This window comes from Mustela nivalis (genome assembly GCF_964662115.1).
Source record: "Mustela nivalis genome assembly, chromosome: 20".
In the NCBI taxonomy this organism is placed as follows: domain Eukaryota; kingdom Metazoa; phylum Chordata; class Mammalia; order Carnivora; family Mustelidae; genus Mustela; species Mustela nivalis.
The window spans coordinates 34285815-34308642 of record NC_139039.1 but is presented as its reverse complement, the minus strand read 5'-3'; the positions used below and the strand labels follow the sequence as shown (position 1 = coordinate 34308642).

General features: G+C 41.7%; 1 protein-coding gene across 2 annotated transcripts in view; it reads left to right on the top strand.

Moving 5' to 3' along the window:
- Positions 1 to 20400, top strand: part of LOC309855340 (uncharacterized protein) — a 57102-nt gene extending 36702 nt beyond the window's left edge. Inside the window, exons 3-4 of one of the 2 annotated variants that reach the window (XM_082715525.1) lie at positions 7943 to 8042; positions 20294 to 20400. The gene's annotated coding sequence lies outside the window, so the exon portion shown is untranslated. Of the gene's footprint in view, positions 1 to 3459; positions 3537 to 4045; positions 4115 to 7942; positions 8043 to 20293 lie in introns of those variants that run through there. The other variant, XM_082715526.1, reaches the window with a different exon arrangement.
- The last annotated feature ends 2428 nt before the right edge of the window (positions 20401 to 22828 follow it).

The window sequence follows — 22828 nt, the reverse complement described above, 5'->3', positions numbered from 1 at the left end:
GCTTGCTTTCAGTATAGCCACACTATAGTATAACAGAACAAAAGAGTAATTTCTGCTAGTTTATGATAATCCACAAAAAACCCCTATGTTATTCATCAGGTTATCATTGACTTAGATTTTGCTGGGACCTTCAGGGGAGATCAGAACAGCCTCTATCCTGAAGACTGAGTCATTTACATGTTGTATATGCGGTCACCTCTCCCCAAAGGCTGCCTGAGGTGAAACAAATTGTCATGTACGTGTGGCCCACGGAAACTTCGCCTAAAGCTGGTGTCTCTACATATGGAAAGTTTGAAAAGGAGATGTTATCTTCAAATTAATATAAACTTATTGGTACCTACTATGTGCCAAGCTTTTTTTTTTTTTTTTTTTTTTTTGTAAACCTGGCATTTCTTTAGAGGATCAGTCCTTGCACTTGATACCCTGGGTCTAGGAAAAAACAACTGACCAAACTAAGCCAGTGAAAGGTATTTCGGGGACTTCCGGAATTTGGGGAGAGATGCTCTAACCCAGCAAGAGAAGTCAAGATAGCAGGATCTAAGCCTTAAGATGCTAAGAGCTGTCCTGTCAGGAAGGAAATGGCCTGTGTAGGAATTAAACCAGTGCAAAGGAGAGCAGAGTCAAGATTTGGAGAGGTAGCATCGTGGCACCTTCATTTGAATATATAGCTGGGTCCAGGTACATCAGAACTCGCTGAATCTGACAATAATACGGAATAATAAATTAGTTGTCATGAATTAAACCAATAAACATTGAGGTTTTTCTCACTTTTAGAGAAAAAGTCCTAATACATTTCTGTTTTCTGGAGTCACTATAAAGGTTGATGAGAGGGGCGCCTGAATGGCTCAGTCGGCTAAGCATGAGACTCTTGTTGAGTTTGGGCTCGGGTCACGATCTCTAGGTCATGCGATGGAGCCCTGGATCTGGCTCCCTGCTCAGTGGGGAGTCTGCTTTTCTCTCTCTCTCTCAAATACATAAATCTGAAAAAAAACCAATAATGAGGTGTGGGTATTACTATCCCTTTTGTGCAACAAATAAAGACACAGAAACTTAAGCTAGGTAATTTGTACAAGATGATCACTCTTGAAGTGTAAGTGCTGGGATTCCCACACTAGTTCTTCTTGATGCAGTCAAGAAGTCATGTCATTGTTCACCGGTTACAGCTGAAACGTTCCTGGGTTCACTGTCTTCCACTCTGTCGCACCCTCTGGTTTACAGCACACGTTCCTGCCATGTTGGGGTTATAAATCATCTTTGGCTACATACTTGTGTATTTTTCACTGAGTTAAAGCTAATGGACCCTACCCACATCTTTGACATTAAGATTGTGTTCTAACCATCTCATTTTAACAAAGCACCTGTTTTCAAGACTGGTTAAAAAGAAGCCTTTCCCTGTGGCATCCTTCTGAAGGTCCAAAGGGTAGGGGCACGTTAGAAATGAAATGAGGCACCAGTGCTGTTTCAGTCCCTTCCAGGATGTCAATTTCATCAGCTTTTTAATATACACACTTGTAGAAATTAATAATTATCATTTCTTCAAAGATGTAAAACATATCAGTTTCCCTGGGATGTGGTCAGTTGGCTAATACAGCTGGAGTCTGTGAAAGTTCTGTTTAGGGTCCTGAGATTACAGTTTCTTTGAGAACATAGGTACTGTTATATGATCTCTTTTCAAATCTGTTTTTTTTGCCTTCAGTTATGAGTCCCATTATAAAAGCATCTGCTTCACATGTTGTGGGGTTTAAATGCGATAATGCATAACACTTTGTGCTGCATGAAAAGAGCTACAAATATTATCTGTATCATCATAATTTCTATTATTTTGTTATTTAACTTATTTAAATTAGAATTCATTGCATCATAGGCACTAAAATGTTGTGTACTTGTTTAACTAAACATCCAACTTCCAGTAGTTCTATACTCTCAGCCAACAATTGTTGTGTCCTCATGCAAAAGAAATCTATCAAACTCCCATCGGTGTGAGAAAATGTGCCCATTTCCACTACCGGTATTCATAACCAATGTTAGATACAAAATGAATGATATTGTTTTGTTTCAAGATATGAAGGACAACTATGACTTCCTAGGAAATTGATTCATCACAAATGTTTTGTAATTTTTTTAAAAGATTTAGTTATTTGACAGACAGAGATCACAAGTAGTCAGAGAGGCAGGCAGAAAGAGAGGGGGAAGCAGGCTCCCTGCTGAGCAGAGAGCCTGATGCGGGGCTCGATCCCAGGTTCCTGAGACCATGACCTGAGCTGATGGCAGAGGCTTAACCCACTGAGCCACCAAGATGCCCCTTGTAATTCTTTTTTTTTTTTTTTTTAAAGATTTTATTTATTTATTTGAAAGACGGAGATCACAAGTAGGCAGAGAGGCAGGCAGAGAGAGAGAGAGAGGGAAGCAGGCTTCCTGCGGAGCAGGGAGCCCGATGCGGGGCTCGATCCCAGGACCCTGAGATCATGACCCGAGCCAAAGGCAGCATCCCAAACCACTGAGCCACCCAGGCGCCCCGCCCCTTGTAATTCTTTATGTATTTTCCCAGGTCCATGACAAAGGCACTCTGGAGTTTTGGATACATGGGAGGGGTGGGGAGGGGGAAGCAGGTATTGGATTCTTAGAAATAAAGCTGAAGTATTGGGATCCATGGTTCCTGGGTTAAGAAACTAAAGTACTGAAAAGGTAAAAATCTTCCCTGAAGAGGCAATGGATGGCAATGATAATAAGAAGGGTAATAATGGCAAAATATATTTTGTCATATATTCCTATCACCCTAAACTGGCCCGTGAACCAACTAAAGTTGTACAAGAAGGGGAGCAGAGACAGTGGGAGCCGTATGGCCATCCGAGAGCCTGGACATGTGGTCTGATGGGCATCTGCCAGCTGACATTGTGTGTGTCCCAGCATAAACCGGGTAAGGCAGTGAGGAGCACGGGGCGACGTTTTTAGAAGACCCAGTTGCTCGAGTTATGAGCTATCAAATTTGGGCAAGATCCTTAACCCTCTGAGCCTGGTCTCTTACCTGTAAAGCAGGGTCATAGATCTATAACAGACTTGTAAAGGTATATGAAAATTTTAATTTCCTTTTAAAGGCGACACCTCAACTTATGAGCCTCTGATTTCATGGCCCTTTCTAAAGTAATAAACGAGCTCGCCCTCCAGTAACAACTAAGCTACAGTTAGTTCACCACTGCTAAATGTCAGCAATGTCCTTCCCTGCTTTGCAAGTCAGGAAAGGGCTCCTTCATTCAACGTCCACCTCATGGGCACACACAGTGCACCAGGCTCTGCCGGGCTCCGCGATGCGGTGCTAAACGAGGGAGATGAGGTCCTTGTTCTCACACGGGAAAGCCACCCTCAGCTGACTCAGTCTGGGCTGGAACAGATGAACCACCCAGCTTTTAACAATAGATTTTCTCGAAATTAAGCAAGTTCTTTTACTCTTTTCTTTGTCAGTGCCCAGAATGTAAAATCATCGAAAAGTCAAGAGAACCCTTCATTCAACCACCAACCTCAGTGATGAAGTTTAGAATGTAAGTGAGGTTCGGTGGGGTGAGGTCTGGAGCCCATGACCAAGAAGGAATTCTTGAGACGTCTTTGGTGCAAAATGGTGGTTTATTAAAGCACAGGGACAGGACGGGTGGGCAGAAAGAGCTGCTGCACTGGGGTTGTGAGGAGTGGCTGATTATATACTATGGGGTTGGGGAGGTAAGGAAAAAGGGAGGTTTTAGAAGATCTCTCATATGCTAAAGAGGACTTACAAGATACCGGATACCAGAGGTCTTGCCCTTGTCAAGGTTTCTCCCTCTAGCAAGTCATTAAGATCAAGATAGTTGGGAGATTCCTGGAAGAGTGTCACACACATCCCACCCAGGAGTGTAGGGGGGGCTGTGGTTTGCAGAGCATCTCCTTGTGCTTTGTCCTCAGCCATCCTTCTGTTCCCTCATCATCAACATTAGCTCAGCATTTTTTTTTCCTTCCTTGTCTTTCTCACGCCTCATTTTTTCCCCTAATAACTACATTCAGGCTTCATTTTCCATAGGAACTGCCTTCAGAGCTTGGCGCGTGGAGCTTTCCACCTACCGTACTTTGGCGAGCTCCCCCACCTGGCCATGGACTGTAATGTCACCGAAGGCAGGAGTGGGTTCTGTAAATATTTTACAAAGATAAACCAGGATAAATATGCCTAACACTGAGGTCCATGAAACCAAGGTAAGATTTTTCTTTATACGTATCTAGCACTCACTAAAAAATAGGGAGCACAAAAAGGTGGATTAATATGAACGAAAACCAGCACAGACAACAAATGACAGACCCATAGGTATTTGGAGAGTGAAGTTTTCTAGAAACGTAGTATGTATCAAGTATCATATTAAGCTAATAAGAGATGGAAGCCAAACTTCAAATTCTCAGCAAGAAACTGGGATAGTTAAAAAGGATATCACAGATTTAAGAGCAATCTATCTGTCTATCTATCTATCTGTCTTGGGAACTAAAAAACAGAACAACTAAAATTGCTAACTCAATGGATGGGTATACCAGATTAGCAGTAACCAAGAGAAAGTTTGTATGTCTGAAGATAAGTCAGAACAAATCATCCAGGATGAAAGAGGCAGAAGAAAGAGGAGGAGGAAGAGATTTAGAAAATCTAACATATATTTAATCAAGGTGTTAGAGAGGGAGGTGAAAGGTCAGAAGGAAAATTTTGAAAGATAATGGCTGAGAATATCCACAAACTAATAAAAGATATCAATATGCAAATTCAAGAAGCTCATTGACTCTCAAGGAGGCTAATTAAAAATAAAAAATCCTCCCCATCAAGAACTATGAAGGATCTGAGATACTATTCTACTTGCAGTATATTAAGTTAGCTTGCCATAGTTTCTTGGCTGCTTACAGAAGACGGGAGCCTTCTGGGTCACAGACTTTCTTTCCGGTCAGAGGACTTTATTATTCCTGGCATAGAGAGTAGCAAGAATTGAGTGTTTGCATCAATTCCTCTTGCCTCCAAGGCCCTCAGGGCCAACATGGAGGGGCCCACGGTATGCTGCACACACAGAGGATTTGTGTCACAGCTGAGGAACTCGAAGCTTTAGCAGTCCAGATCTTTCATAATGATCAGTAAGCCAGCCTCAACTTTGCCCTGGAGGGAGACCATTATCATTTTACAAACTTGCTCTCTGCTCTAGAGAAAGACATTGATCTCTTGCCCAAGGCTATCGACTCCGTAGACATTCTTGAAAGGATAGTCTAGGGGGAAAAAGGCAGCAGGTGTCTCTACTTAGAAGAAGAGCACAGGTTCAAGAGACACCTGGAGAACTGTGAGCCAACATCTTCACTTTTAATTTCCGTACCATCTTGGCTTCTGGTTGATTTTCCTGTGAGTCCGTCACTCTTGTCAGTCCCTGCGATAAATCTGAAGACGCAACAGAAGCTTTGACGGAGGCTGGGATGGGGCCACATCCATCCAATTTGTCTCATACAACATGCACATGAGGCTACTTACAAGACTCCAAGCAGCAGGATGAGGAAAATCTTACCACACTGATGTCAACAATTCCACCGGAGTCCTGGACCCAACCAGCTGAACAACTCCCATAAACCATTAGTTCCTGCCTTCTTGTGCCAAGGTAGTTTTATCAATCACTTTCGCTAAAGGGAGAGACAGATTTTGAACCATGTTTTCTCAATGCAGTACTCTCACTGTAGGGGTAATTATCCCCAGAGTATGCATAAATAATAAGTCATGTATTTCTCTGGGGAGCAACTCCAAGTGATCAAGGCCAGTCCCATTTTGGAGAGATCTCTGCAGCCATCTTGTTACCCAAAACTGGGTTTGCCTCTTGTTGTCAGACCAAAAGATACAACCACGCCAGAGTAGGAAAAGGAAGGGTTTTAGTTGCCATAAGTAAATGAGAACACTGGGAGTATTTCCCAAAGCAGTGTTTTCTTAAACAAAAAACTAGAGAAATTTTAAGCTAAGGGTGCATGCAGTGTTCATGAAGGGACTTGCATAATGGGGACTTCAGAAAGGAATTGGGGCAAAAATCATCTTAGGGTGCCAGAGTCCAGGTCTTAGTTGATCGAAGTCAGGAAGATCAGCAAGGTCAGTGTCTTCAATTCTCTGGTTCCAGTTGGTTTGCTGTTTGAGTGTTCAAAGGCATTTAAATGCTGCAAAGAAAACTCAAGAATGGAATATGCATCAGGTCAGTTGTTGCTTTTGAAACAGCAGTGGGAAGTTTACCACTGATTAATTGTTCTGGTGGGATTAGGGTCTCTCCCGGCCTTATGTGGCTGTTTGTTCTTACATTCTTTTGTTCCCTTAAAATGATTAACTGCTGAAGTCTATTCCTCTGCAATTTCAGCATATCCAGGAAGTTCTGTAAGAAATGTGCTCTCGGCAAGCAATGCTGGTCAGGCACACATCTCAAGGTAGCTGAGGCCTGAAATGAGCTTTCATCAGTGGAGAGAGCTATGTCTCCTCTTTCTTTTTCTGGGGACCCCTAATTCATTCTGCTCTCAACCCGAGGACTACATAATCTACTGGTGGTGTTTTCTAGATCACTCCTTAAGTGCAACCCACTTTGGTTTTAGGATGGAGGCAAGTTAATATCTGGCTTCTACACAAGGGGGACCACCCCAAGGATGCTCATGGTGGCTTTGGAAAGGAAGCATGTCTACAATTGTTGGGACTCCCCAAGTGATCCCTACATTACTTGGGGTCAGGGGGACACAGGGAGCTGGTGCCTCAAAACATGGCCTCCCAATGGCTGGCAAATCTTAGGGCTCCTGTGTAGTTTGCTAATTAAATCTAGTTCTTTTCTTTTCTTTTTTTTTGGGGGGGGGATACTGCCTAAGGATAGTGAAAGCTGTCCAGTTGATCCCTACCACAACTGCTAGCATTCACCCACCCCAGAGAAAACTGAGTGAGGGCTCCAGGAGTGGGGATACGAAGACATTGGAGGTACTGACAGGGGTATAGGAGCTGAAGCCATGGGGCACCTGGGTGGCTCAGTGGGTTAAGCCACGGCCTTCGGCTCAAGTCATGGTCTCAGGGTCTTGGGATCGAGTCCTGCATTGGGCTCTCTGCTCAGCAGGGGAGGCTGCTTCCCTCTCTCTCTCTGCCTGCCTCTCTGCCTACTTGTGATCTCTCTCTGTCAAGTAAATAAATAAAATCTTAAAAAAAAAAAAAAAAAAGGAGCTGAAGCCATCCCTTACTATTTCCAGTAGACTCTCCAATAGGGATGACTCCCCAACAGGGATGATGATCAAATTTTGCTGAGAACCACGTGGCTGGGCCAGATCCAGCCACCCATCAAGCCGAGAGTGCCTTCAACAGTTTGGGAAAGCTGTGAGACGCCATTTTTATTTGTGAGGAACGCTCTGCGGGCAGATCTGGAGGGCAGAGATCCTCCCTCCTCACACCTCCCAGGGTCTTAGGGGCTCTCTGTTCATTAGGGACACCCCACCACAAACACAGAGTGGTCTGGCTCCACTTCAACAACTGAAATTTTACCTTCTCTTTGGTGTTCCTCTACTCACCCTCAGACTTTTAATCCAGAAGGGTCAGACGCACTAGGACAGGGAATTTTTATAAGGCACAGGGACCTGTTCCATCTCCAAGTTTAGCCTCTGGGGTCCTCTAGTGGGGACGTGGTAAGCAGATTCCCCAACCAGTCATCATTCTTGTGATCTAGAGTCATGCCACCCCAACAAAGGAGATGTATCCAGGTGGCTCAAGAAGGATTGTTTGAATATCCAACGGCCCACCTTCAGCTGGGCTGCCTCAGCTGGGCTGCCTTCTGACGGGAGTCCTAGCCAGGCTCGTGGCTATGAAGGGGAAAGGAAGATGCATTATGTCTAGGAATGATCAGGGTAGAATTCCCAACTTTCAAACTGTGTCTATATAACTGCCCACTGTTTTTATTCTGATTATCAGCCAGGAAGCCACAGTGGAGGATGCTCTTGTTCTGGAGACAGCCACGTTCGGTCATCCCTCTGCTTTATTTGGGTGTGTGGGTCAGGAAGAAGCGTGAAAGGTAAGGTCAGAATTTCTTGCTTTGTTTATTCTTGAGGAAGCTGTTCCAACAGGGTCAGACACCGGTGGATGGTAGGGAGCACAGAAGCTTCATCAAATACTTTGTCCATCTTTGTTAAGTTGTTTTTGTGAGAAAAAGCACACCACCGAGAGGCTGACTGAAAACAATCCGGAAAGCCAAACACATGGCGTGGAGTAGTTTCAAGAGCCACAGTGGTTTAGCTGATTGGACTGGAAAAACAGGAAAGGTCATAAACAGAAGGCAGTTATCTGCAGCGAGGCACTGCTGATAACCCTAGAAGAGGGTCAAAGTCCCTAAGTAGTCAGTGTGCCAGGAGGAGGGGGGCAGGGCCATGCAGCCTTCCCGACTGGGGGACAGATGAGTCAGCCTCAGGCGGAGTCACAAGTCTGAGGCAGGGTTAGCTCTGCAAAAAAAACCAGAATCTTGCATTTTTGCCCAGTCTGTTATGTCCATGTGTTGTCATGACCCGTGCCATGATGGATGGGGGCAACGATGCTTGGAAGCTGGGCGTGTGGATTCAGTCAGCAGCGTCAGCAGGTCTCATCAGAACGAGCTCTTACCATGCACGTCCCCATGAGTGGCCCAGATGGTTCATTTAGTGGCACAATTTGATTCCGTAGTGTGTGGCCTCGAAGAGGAGCATCAGATTCGCCAGTATGTAGTTTTCCAAGTGGCTGACCAAATAGGTAGGCCATTGACAATGGCCCAAGAGTCCGTAAAAAATCTAATGAGGCTCATTAAGGGGAGTATTGGCCAGAGCTAAGAGAATGGGATTGAATTCCCCCAGGGAGTGGAGAGACCACATCCGTTCTCGGGTCTGTGCTGTGGGCACTGAGGTTAAACAGCTACCACGGCCCTGTGGATGCCATCTGGTTTCCACTTATCCAAGCTGTCAGTTCAGTTCAGTCCTTTAGTTCTTTATGAAACGAACTGCAGCTGTCCACACATGTGATCTCATAGACAGAATGCTGATATAATGATCTCCACCCTCCAGAAAGGACCTATAATTTGATTTATAGAAAACTCATAGAAAGGCAAAATTGACCATTATTTTTAGGGATACAGACTTAGGCCCTGAGAGTATAATGAAGAATAGCTAGGCAGGAAGCACTCTCTGGGTGCAGAATAGGCACATGGCATGGAGGCAATGTCCTGTTCCTTGAATTTGGGTTACCACTTCATAATCTGGTTAAGATAGACATTTGTTTTGTGCAACCTCAATATACTGTTGAATTTTATAAGTTTTAAAAAGGGAATAAACGGTTAGCATGTTGACGTAAAGGACTTGGAGTCCAAAATTACACTCATTTGCTCTTGTGACTTACCAGTTTTAAGTTAAAAAAAAAAGAAGAAAAGAAAAGAAAAACCAACTCAAGCTAAATTAAGATCCAAACATGATTTTACTAATTTCTCATTCTGCTCAGCCTCGTCAGAGGAGTCGTCAGGAATTGGGTACAGTTAGAGTTCCCGCAACATCCCCATCCAGATCCTCACTTGGAATACTTTCAGGGCATCAAAAGTCCTTTCAGCTCAATGCCAGCTCTCTGACGTTTCTAACATATCAAAAAAGGTCAAAGACATAGCAGGGCCTGTAAGATTATCAACAGTTCTAGCCCCATACGCAACAAATGCAGAAAACAAACAAGTTTCCTGCTCCTGGCAATTATCCCAGGAAAAATGACATTTCTAGAACCCAGTGTTACTGTTCCAGAAGCTGTGGCAGGAGCTCAGTTGTATTTGAGCATCAGAGAGTAGACCAAAAAAAAAAAAAAAAAAAAAAAAAAAAATCGGGTTTTATCTTCACCAGATTGCTTATCAAAAGATAGAGATTGTACAGCATCCACAACTGTGAACTTCAAGAGAAGAAATTTCTCAGCAAGAGTTTAATTAGGCTACTATGAACTTAGGAACTTCTGGAAGGAAAAGCCCACCTATACATACTATCTTCTCTCTCAGGGAGGGATATCTGTGACACCACCGTCTTTCTGCAAAGATTTGAAATTGGCAGTGAGGACAGTTTCGGTCACCAGGTCCTATTTGGGGGCACTTTTCTTCCCATCTAGTAAAACATATAATGTCGGTTTCCCTGGGAGCCTCACATTTCCGGAGGTTAGGGTGCAGTGTGTGAGCTCTCTGTGGTAGTTGGGGCTCTGTGATATCTTGTTGGCAGATATTTTCAGTCTTGTGCCTTGGAGGCCGCTGCCACTGTCTTTTCCTGTGGGATTGCTACCGTTTAAGAAACATGTATCTCAGAGAAGGTGTTAATCAAATTCTCTACATTTGTTCCAAACTGGAAAATCACCCTCAATAAACTCCTAAAATAAAGGCTGCTTTTGGGATTTTTAATGCCTGTTCCCTGAGAGGCCTTGAGAGGTCTGTATACATTTCTCCAGAAACTTGGGGCACCTGGGTAGCTCAGGTGGTTAAGCATCTGACTCTAAGTTTCAACTCAGCTCGTGATCTCCTGGATCGTGCAATGGAGCCCCACGTCAGCTCTGTGCTCAGCGGGGAGTCTTCTTGAGATTCTCTCTCTCCCTCTCCCCCTGCCCCATCACACACTCTCTAAGTCTTTTTAAAAAACTGCTTCAGATACTCTTTCCTCCATTTTGATTTCTACCATTTTACTTTGAAGTTTATCTATTGATTCTTTGAGTATTTTTACATTTGACCCCATGAATAAGTCACATGAATTCAAGATTGTTGTACTGCAGTCCAGCTTGCACTTAAATGTAGAATTTGGGGCATCCCTGGAGAAAAGGGAATCCTCTTACTCTGTGGGAAGGGATGCAAACTGGTGCAGCCACTCTGGAAAACAGTGTGGATGGTCCTCAACAAGTTGAAAATGGAACTACCCCATGGTCCAGCCATTGTGCCTCTAGGAATTTACCCAAAGGATAGGAGAGTACAGATTTGAAGGGATACAAGCACCCCAGTATTTATAGCAGGGTTATCTACAATAATCACTTTATGGAAATAGCCCAAATATCCATTATCTGGTGAATGAATAAAGAAGATGTGGTACACACACACACACAGAGAGAGAGAGAGAGAGAGAGAGAGATTACTGAGCCATAAAAAAGAATGAAATCCTGCCGTTTGCAATGATGTGGATGGAGTTAGTGAGTGTTCCGCTAAGTGAAGTCAGTCAGTCAGGGAAAGACAAGTACCATATGATTCACTCATATGGGGAATTCAAGAAACAAATGAACAGAAGGAGGGAAAAGAGAAGAAAACCAAAAAACAGACTCTTAACTGTAGAGAACAAACTTAGGGTCACCAGAGGGAGGTGGGATGGGGGAAGTAGATGATGGGGAAGAAGGCCGGCACCTGTCGTGATGAGCACCGTGTCTTGTATCTAAGTGTTGCTTCACGAAGTTCTGTACCTGCACCAAATATTACACTGCATGTTAACTAATGGGATTTAAATAAAAACTTGGAAAAGGAAAAAAATCAGGACATCCCAGTTTTCATTCTAGAACCTTACTAGTGCTTTGCGGGAGCAAAGCAGTCAGTTATCCTGCATTCTAGAATGATTGCTACATTTTGCCTTCCTTGATTTAAAACGTCTATATGCAGCAAGATGTATTTTCCTCCTTGCAGCTCTTATTACACCAGCATCCCCTGAGGCCCCACACTCTACAGATGTCCCTCCACTGTGCACGGTAGCAACCCCTACCCTGAGTTTGTACTTTTGTCACTGCCCCAGGGCCTTTGCTTCACAAAGGCGCTGTCCAAGTGCTGCTTACTTAGAGCCTTGCACTCTTGCAATTCTCCCTCTTTTAGGATCAGGCACTTGTCCATGGATGGAATATAGGGGCCATAATCTGCAGGTACCGGGATAACAGCCCCACAGCCAATTTAACTTAGGTCAGAGCAATAAAAGCTGACCACCCCACCATAGATGTCCAGCCAGTTTAATAAAAGCTGCACTGGTCCATCAAGCCAGGCTGCAGTATGCTCTTTGTGTGCCCGAGGCACTTCTCTGCTTTAGGGGACTCCTAAGAAAATAAGAAAAAACATATTTTAAAATATCAAAATTTGTATTTTATGACTGCATTTGTATAAAGACAACTATAAGGTGGATATATCTATTCATTTTGTTCAGATTTTAAAAGAAATGAAAACATCCCTAAAAGAATCCTGGCTTTAGGCGTATGTCTATGGTGTCTGTGGGGTAAATTGACCCTGACTACAGGTGCTCCTTCCACACGTGAAAGCTGAAACCCCAAGCCGAGTCTTTGATGACTCCATGTTAGATTTTTTTCCTTATAACTTATTTCTCTGCAATTCTGGCCAATGTAACCAATGTTGAAATCCTGAGGGGGTTCATAATGAACACCTTTATCCTTCCCAAGGGAAGAAGATGAATAGCAATGAAGATAGGGTCAAAATATTACTGTGGTTATCAGTAAAGCCTGGGTTTCAGAATACTGTCCATTTGACTCTTGTATTTACTGTAAGAACTGGGGACAGTTAGTTACCCACTTGCTGGCAATTCAGGACTGAAGCAGACTCTTCCATGAGGCAGGGAAGAGCTTGCTCCTGGAGGAACAGCAGAGAATGCCTCCTTCTGGTTAGACGTTAGCCCTAAAAGGTAGAACATAGAACTGAGGTGAGCATGTCCAGGTTCTTCTTCCCACACTTGACAATCAGATTAGTCACTCAGTGTAGGAATGGAAAAGAGGGGATAGTCAATAAAGCATTGGGTGGCGGGGGGAGATCACTTAAGTCCCTACACCTAGGATAAAGCATCAGGGGGCACATTCCCCCCCAAGAGCCAATGCCAAATGTTAAGAATATTTAGTAGGAGTCCTCAAAGGATTGGCAGAATAGGAGAAAACTTATGCAGAAAAAAGCAAAGAAGCAAAAGCTTTATGTGTCTCAATAAACCAGTAATAGTTCTTAAAATGGTTATGCCTAAGTCCTCTGAAATAAAGGTAGTTAAAAATACTTGAGGCATTTTGTTTTTCAGTAATCACTGGAAAACAGTGACGAATACGACGGTTCTATGCAGTCATGGAACCTGTGCTCTTGTATCTTGGAACAAAAGGCATTCACTAGTTCAAACACTAAAAAAAATTATGCCCAAATTTTGATCCATAATTTCCTAAGAGTAAACAAAAAATAAATATTTGAAAAAAGGTAAGAAGAGTAGCCTTTGAGTTCTTGAGACAACCATGATTAATTAAAAAAATTATACTGATTGGCGATGAGTCGTAAAGACTATCATCTGTTGCTGACCCATTTTTCTCTTCCACATCTGTGTGTAGATATAAAAATACATCCTCATAAATCGACAGCAGAGAATTACCATAATCAGGTCACCGCCAAACAGGGAGCGACTTTATTTAATAGTTTAATTGTACTGAGTACTAATTAATTAATTAAATACCCCATAACATTCCATTTTAGAAACAGTTTTGTATATAAAGTCTTGAGGCTTCTTCCTTCCTCAGTTTTATCTCGTGATAATCCACTCTGATAATACAGTGATTAACTGATAGTTAATGTCCAGCTGGGCCAAGATGCATTTAGTTTTAGTGGAGTGTTGATTTGTTTCATAGATAAATGTCTGGTGACATTTGCTAATCAGATTTATGTTATAGGCCTTTTATAACTGTGTGAGGTGACCTTGTAAGGTAATTATCATTTAAATTTCCTTCAACCAGATACGCTATCCAGTAACCACACTCCTATGTATCAAGCTCTGATTTTAATCATTTCTTTCATCTTTCTCAATCTTGTCGTTGAACAACTCATTAGTAGGGATAGTTCCATCATTAATTTAGTTATTGTTGTTGTGATTAATGACAACAATATTGTGCATTTCTAGTAAGACAGTCACTGTAATAATTCTTACATGTGTAATAATTACTTTAAAGTTGCTTTGATACATTATTAGTGTTAATTATTGCTACAGTGTCCCAGAAATACATGTCCTACAGTTTTCAGTACACATGTAAACACACACACACACACGGAGTTGGTAGATGATCACTTGGAAAAGAGCCTTGCCACAAATTCCTTAAATTCAGTGGAGGCAAATGAAGAAATAATGCCACAAACTGTATATTCTAGCAATCCAAATGCTAAAAATCATTGTTCCAATCTATCTCTGAGACAAAATTAGGCATTTGTGGAGTAATTTTGCAAATGTATTACAAAAGCAGGTTTTATTTTCCCTTTTGGAATGATTCTCAGCTATCAGTGGATTTTCTCAAGTTCCTATTTATGTCCATAAATAAAAGGCTTATACCTCAGTGACGGGTTATGCCAAGTAGGCTCACTTTTGCCACACGTTGGCTTCTCCTTAATAATTTTATGTAATGCGCCCAGAGGTGTCCTTCATAACGTGACCTTCCAGAGATAAAAATGTACTTTCATCACACAAGGCAAAACTGCTGCAAATGTATTAGATGCTACAGACATTTTCTTGTGGACATTGTCTCCTTACCCTGTAAGACCACAGCTGAGTTGGAGTGCATGCCATTCAGGGGATGAATGAGTGGTTCAGGTTCATGACTGAACCTGAACGTGTGACTTGCTTTGATCAGTAATAGGTGAGCACATGTATATCACTTCCAGGAAGAAGCCTGTGGGGTCTGCGCACAGTTCACCTCGTTCCCTCTTTTTTGCCTCAGCAAATAACAGAAGCAAGAAAATAAGCCTCGTGTAGCCTGGGACCTTGAATGAAGACAGTACAGAATGGAGCCTCCCACCTCGCCAGCAGGGAAAAGAAGAGGGAGCATTAAAAATCCTTTGCATTTTTAAGTCACTTTAAGTTTTAAAATTGTTACCACAGCATTTAGCCTGTCTGACTGACACAATTAGGTTACTCTGAGCTAGGCGATCATGAAGCTTGCCTAATGCGAAAACGTGCTGAAGACTTCATTAATTCATTCATTCAATAAAGATTTATTAAGCGTCTGCTGTGTGCCAGGAAAGGTTACATATTAGCAAGACCAGTGTGAGCAAAATGGGTTTTGCTTTTGTCATAGAGCTTACATTCTTGTGGAGAAACCAAAGAAAAACAATTTAAAAGACAGAGACAGTGATGTGAGCAATTTGGGAAATAAAGGCAGCATCGGACTAAACAGAACAGTGGGGTCCGCAATTAGGGAAGCGAGGGGACCACGTTGTAGAGAAAGTGATGGAATCAGAGAGCCGAAGAGCGAGAGAGCTGGCCACGCGAAGAGCGTTCCAGGCCCAGGATTTTGGCTTCCCAGGACTTGTGTGGGGCTGAGATGACACGAATGGGCTGGGTTGGGGACAGTCAGGGCCAGGGCTAGTGGACGCGGACATGTGCTGCCCAGATCCCCCCCCCCCCCCCCAAGAGAAGCATCTCCCGCTGCAACGGCTGCCTGCGGGCTGCCCTCGGCTGTTAGTCGTCCTGAGACTCGCCCGGGAACCTCCCGACTCCACCTCCTGCAGGCGACCGTCTGGCTCAGAGACTTCTTGAGGCCCCCAAACTGCGACATCGCAGCAAGTACATAGGATTTCACTCTAAATTCCACGAAAGTGCTGGCCTGAAAAGTAAAAAGGCCAGTTGTTTTACCAGCAAAAGATGGGTTAGTCGTGAATAAAAGCGCTGCAGCCTGGGGCAAACAAGCCGTGCTCAGACCACGGACAAGAGGGAGGAACCAAGGAAAGGGAGGCCTTTCTAGGAAGAAAACGGGGAAGCCGGAAGGATGTTATGAACTAAAAGACCATGGGAGTGAACGCAGAGCTCGAGGAGTGGTGGCTTCTCCCTGGTGGAGCTGTTGCCAGGTCAGGAGTTTGAGGACAGCACCTCTCCCTCCGGCTGAAAGTGGACTAATACGCACGTGCAAGATCAAGTCTGTGTAAGGTGAAGTTCATCTCGTCCTGTGGGGTCTGCAATGGACGTGGAGTGACAGGGCGTGAGATCGCCCCTGCCGAGACCTCCCGACTTCGTATTAGGGAGGCTTCCCAAGGCTGATTTTCACACAAGCGATTGGAAGCCTTTAATAAAAGCAAGGGAGGATAATGCTGGCTGGTGTGTATAGACTCAGAGAGGGCAAGCGTAGAATCGGAGGGCAGGACGGAAGCTAATATAGACTAGGTGAGGTGGGGATGCTCCGAATGAGGGTAATGGAAGTAAAAATTGAGAGAAGGGCACGAACACCATATACAGTGAAGGGTACGTTTGCGAGAACTTGGTGATTAATTGGCTAATGAGGGAACGGAAAGCCTCGAAGAGTAATACCAAAGAGATGGTGTAACAAAAGTTTGGATGTGCAGTACCACAAAATTGGGGCACCAGAGTTCAACACTGCTTTGTGAAGCATGGATACAACTGTGTTTAGAAACAAAACGGAAAAAGTCCTGAGAAAAGACTTCAGTGTTAAAAATCTTGTGAGATATTTGGGCTTCATTTTAGAAAATTAACCCCATAGAAAAATGTAATCAGTGTACATTTAAAAACATGTCCACAGCTTATGATTTCCCTATTCTAGTTCTGTATATTACATGGCATTTGCTTAATAAATTATTGGCAATTAGTTGCCATCTGTCACTTTGAAACTAAGCTGAGCTTAAATACTGTAAAGCAAATTACCAAAATGTGAGAAAACATGGTTCATGTTCATTATAATGTACTGGGATAGGTTCAGAAGTCAATAATGGCTTGATACTCCAGGAACAAAAAGATACTGATAAGTCTCATGCTGCAAAATGACGTTTTAAAATAGGAATTACATGAAGCCAGCATTTGTGAATGACTAGAATAAAAGAAAGTGAAAATTAAATAGCACAGAAAGAACTGTTGAGGGAGCAGCTACCTTACCTGACCTCAGACCTGTGCTGCTTCTATGGTGATCTAGAAGGTACCACTGCTATCAAGACCACCCAAACTCCTCTGATTATGGTGTGATTTGTTGTAGGCCATTATCAGCCATTATCAGTGACACGGCTTCACTCACCCTGGATCTCAGGGACAGCCCTGCCTGCAAGTATGGAGGTCGGTTCCCTGTTTTTTCCTGTCATCAATCAAATCAGAGGTTCATCAAGCTCTATCTGATTGGTGAAGTCTAAGTCACATGTTGTTGGTACCCTGGCGACAAGCAGTGCTGGGAAAGGTAGTTTCTTGGGTCCTGCACTGGGGAGGCAAAATGCACAGTGTGGACGACTATCCCCGTATGGAGAGAGCACTGACAAAAATTTGGGTAGACATGAATGACAGATGTCCGCCCTCTTAACCTAACAAAAGCTTCACTCAAGATTAAGCTATATTGATTCCATCATCAATGTACTCAGTTTTTTACTGGGTAGTAAATACTGACCACCACAGTAATAAAAAAAAAAAAATTTAGGAACCAAAGAATTGCAGATACTTGATTTAGAATGTTCCTTGTGAAAAATGATTATTTGACAATCTGCACCGGTATCTTCAGTAATGCGTCAGCTGTTAACCTGCCTTCTGACAAAGTCACATATTAGAAAATTATTTTCTCTCAATAAAAGTATAATTGATCATTCGAACTCACAAGAGTGGGTCTCTATGCATGAGATGTATTTATAGTGTGTCAGATCTAAATATGACTGATAGTCTAATGAAATGTTTCTCTTCTAATTCTGCTGGTCTTCAAATAATTTACTTCTAGACCAGTCAGGCACAGTGAGGAATCTTTGCATGGGACATGTCAGGGTACCAGCCTCCGTAGCAAGCTCAGTATGCTGGTGCTATCAGAATCTTCTACTTTCTTTGCTTTTAGAGTTCTCTGTGCATATGAATTTGCAGAAGTAGCCTGACTGGTATCAGTCTCTCTTGTATCTTCCAAAGCAATTTTTAGGAAATGATCTACTACATACAGTTTCTGGTAGGAGGCTCAATGTGAATCCTTTCCACAGTAATGGGGAATTTGCCTGCTATTTTCAGCTTTCTTGCTAACAGCTTCTCTACCTTGTTACCAAACTTTATTGTTTTACATAGTAATAAAACAGATAATGAACAAGTCTTCATTAAAGCAAGTCTTCTACAGAGACAAAATCCCTCTGGCAAAACAACAATCAGATATTAAAAAAACACAATGGAAATATCAAACCAGTGTTTCATAGCCTATAAAACAGACTCCTACTCTTAACGTGGTTGGCTTAACCAAAAAATTATGATGTTTTGTTTTGACCAGTCTAATAATATACAGTTATATTTAAGAATAATAATTCTGTTAGCTTCATTTATATAGAGAGACATAATGCATTTGGATATCTATTATGCATTTTATATATTAATATATATGTATTATAACATGTTATAACTATGTTATGACTAGTTATATACATATAAAAAATAGTTTCCAAATAATTTAAAAAACACATTATCATATTTAATTCCCATAATGCATTGACTGAACAAAAGCATTATGTGGGCTGAATGTAGACTACAAATAAAAATGACAATTTAGCTATTCCTATATTACATAATCTAAAAAGTTCCCTTCAAACATTTGCTGTCATTAAATATTTTGATTTTACTTTGGCAACTATGACAGGCACTAAGAGGTATTTCTCATTTTGAGATCTAAACTAAAAATAGCTCTACTGAAAATAGTAGTGGTTAGTCCACATCTGAAAATGCATTATGAAAGTGAGCAGGAAAATGACTCATAAAATGGTAAACGTTTGAAGCAGCCAAAAACTATTATAAAATACTGATAATGGCATACAACAAATTAGAGAATAAGCATTTATCCCCACTACCTCTTACTCACTCCAGATTATTTTTTCTGGATCCCAAATAAATATTCCATACAGATATTCTATAATATAATGATGATGAACATGCTTTGACCATGCCTATTTTTCAGTGTGCCAATCTGTAGAGAGGTTTAAATGCATTTGTCCAACTCTAGATGTAAACTCCACCAATTTTAGTGTTTAAGGCAGTGCATTGGTTTTCATGACAGACTCTACCTGTAAACTTTAATTAAGGATTGGGTTCAAATTACTTTCCATAAAATTCTTAGAAAATTCAAGAAACTCGGGAGTTACGACTAACTATGATGGGATATCACCAAACTACTCACATCGGTGTTCCTGAGCTTTAACTGTTAATAAAGCAAGAACCCTTGCAACAAGTCTGACTTGAGGGAGAAATCTGTAGGGTATCGTCCGCAGAGATTTGATTCCACGGGGCCTGAGAAATGATATTAAACCAATATCTCGGTTGATTCTTTTGTAACCAATTGGTGAAGCCACATTTGGGAACCATTGTTCTAGAATATCTTGGCTCTGATATTGTACATTGGAAGGCACAAGATTATTTGGAGTGAATCTGTAATATGGTTAATGGAGAATTAAAATAGCATTTAACTACATTATAAGTAGTTACTATTTAAAACCCCGAGGTGATGAATAAGATGAATATAGTTTATAATAAAATAGCGAGATGGCATATATCATAATTGTGTCAGATGTATCAAAGTCACAGATACAAAGTTAGGCCCTTTTTCTTTTCTGGATCTACAGATCAGGCCAATAATCAGGACTGTTATCACTGCTTGTGTTGGATTATTCTTTCAAATAATACTTACCATGACTTGTGTCAAAGATACCCTTTTCTTCCCAGTTAATTTTGTATATAATATTGCCCTCCTCTACTTTGGTCGCAATAAAGCAATTAACTCATATCCTCAGTTTCTGTTTTCTTATAGACAGTATAAATAGCAATGTTAAATTTTACATATGAGAATCATTGATTTGGATAAATAATGACTCATTAAAGTCCATTTAGTACATGATTGTCCCGGTCGCTAAGAGCTTGGATATAAAGGTCCATTTGAAGAGGAGGGCAGGGATAAAATGATAGAGTTTAGTCCTAAGAAAAAAGAATCCCACCTGATAGCCACAATAGTAGCAGATAACATTTATCTAGAACTAGAATATACATTTAGGATATAAAGAAATTCCTATATTTCTCTATATCCTAAAATATATTGAAATATAGGATATTAAACTTTATTCCAAGTGCTTTTCAAACAGTATCTCATTTGTTATTCATAATCCCCCTCATGATGAGCTGAATTATATCTCTCCTCAAATTCATGTATTGAGACCCTAACCCCCAATGGACTGTATTTGAAGATATGGCCTGTAGGGATTACTAAAGATTAGGGGAGGTCAGAAGGGTGGGGGGAGCTTAATCTGGTAAGAATGGTGTCCTTACAAGAAGAGGAAGAGACATTTTTTCTCTCTCAATCTCTCTCTCCATACAGGGAAAGGCCATGGGACTTGCACACAGCAAGATGATAGCCATCTACGTGCCGGGAAGAGAGGCCTTCCCAGAAACCAACCTTGACCGCACATTGATCTTGGACTTAAAGCCTCCAGCACTGTGAGAAAATAGATTTCTGCTGTTTGAGTCACCTAGTCTATACCCTTATTATACTTTGTGATGGCAGTTCTAGAGGACTAATACAGCCCCTACTAATAGTAGTAATAGCTCCATTTTATAAGTAACTATATATATCTAGGAAAGAGGCCTAGGAAATGTATAATAACCTGCCTAAGGTCAAAAAGCAGACAGAAGAAGAATTTTCCACAGACTTTCTGGCTACAAGGCCAGTCAAAGTAAGTTAGAAAGGATTTGAAAAGAAGTACCATAAGCAGGAATATTTATTTACTATTATTTTTAAATTGAAGTATAATTGTCATTCAATATCCTGTTAGTTTCAGGTGTACATTATAGTGATTAGATATTTTCATACATTCCCAAATGGTCCCCATGATAAATGTAGTTACCATCTATTGCCACACAAAATGATTACAACATTATTGATTATATTCCCTACACTGTGCTTTACATCTCCATGACTTACTTACACTTTCCTGTATCTATGGGCATGTTTCTGTTTTGTTTTTTTGCTTATCGTTATGATTTTTTTAGATTCCACACATAAGTGAAATCTTACAGAATCTGTCTTTCTCTGTCTTAATTTTTGTAACTCAGCACAATACCCTCTAGTCCATCCTCATCACAAAGGACAAAATTTCATTCTTTTTTATGGGTGAGTAATATTGTGTTGTCATACGTATGTATGTGTATCACATCTTCTTTATGATTTCATCCACTGAATGTACTGAGGTTGCTTCCATCTCTTGGCTACTGCAAATAATGGTGAAACAAACAATGGAGTGCACACTCAGAATTGGTGTTTTTGTTCCTTTGGATAAATACCCATAACTCGAATTGCTAGATTGTATGGTAGTTCCATTTTGAGAAGAAAGAATATTTAAACCATAGGAATATAGTTTTCAACAACATAGTGAGATTCCTTATGCAGTAATTGTACTGCTGGATTAGAAATCTAGCTTTGAGAGAAGCAATCTTGTAGGGAATGTCATGTGGCTCAGAAAGAGGCAGGACTGGGCTTTGATCAGTTCTTTGAGGCTAGTTGACCTTGCAGCCAATGCAGGAAGAATTTTCTAGCTTGACCTAGGGGAACAAACAAGGGAGTAGCTAGAAGATAAAATTTGAAACAACTATAAAAGCCTGATACTTTTACTAAAACAGAATGAGGATGAAGACTGCATCCCACTGTATTTAGAATAAAGCCCAAATTCCTTAACATAGGCTCTATTTTTAGCATACTCTTGGAATTTATTATCCAAATCAGGACATTTTTGAAAGTGAAAGGAAATACCATTACAATTTTTCCAGTACAACATGGTTAAACCAGAACAGTCCTGGGCAAACATGGATATAGCTTTGCCATAAGGGTCTACGTAATCTAACTCCTGCCCGGTCTGACATCATTTTCCGCCTTCATTTATTGAACCGACTTCCTTTCAGTTCTGTGAACACATCCACATCCAAGCAGATTCTTGGTCAGAGGCTGAACACGCACTTTCATTCTGTCTTACTGAGCCCTTCCCTCTTTACCTGGTTAACAAATCATCCTCAGTAGTGGTCACTGTTGGTCAGTCACACTCAGCAAAATCCCTCCCTTCCTCCTTCCTAACCACTCCATGATTTCATCCAGCCCTCCTGCATGCGATCTTTGCAACTTGGGAAGTCTTAACCACATCCTTAGTCCAGGCAAGAGCAGTGGCCGGAATCAGTCTGTTGGCATATGGCGGTCTTTGGTCTGGCCAGTGACTTAGGGAGAGTGCATTTGCTGGGAGGTATAGGGAGCAGAACATGCCCCCAGCTAGTGCTTTGAACAACACACAAATGGGTTTCTCCTTGTCTGGAAGAAGTTAGAGGACGGAGCACGGACATAGGTGCCCAGCACTTAGGACACTTACTGCTTCATCATCTTCAATATGTGGGGGCAGAAGCTCAGCCTTAGCATTCACATTCAAGCCGCAGGAAGGAAGAAGGGACAAGGAAAGGCACACTCCCTCCCAGTGAGAACTGATCCCAGAAGTTACACAAATTACTTTCATTTACATTCCATCGCTAAAACCTAGTCACAAGGCCATATGTAGCTGTGAGGAAACGTGAGAAATGTAATCTTTATTCCGGTGGCTGTGTGCCCTGCTCGAAATTGAGGATAAGGGATGTTGGTGGAAAACCAGCAGCCTTTCTACCAACATGGCTCAATTAGCCTAGAGAGCTGAAGAGAAGTCCTTAGTCTATACGCTTGTTTCTCTCATGCCGGATGTGAATAAAAGGCGAGTAATCCCAGTGAAGAGTGAGAAAAATAAATTTCTATTGTTTGAGACATGACATAAAAAGACCCAAGCTTAAAAGGAAGCAGAGAACTACAGCAGAGCTGAAAGGAGAACCCAAGCTCCTGATGACCCAG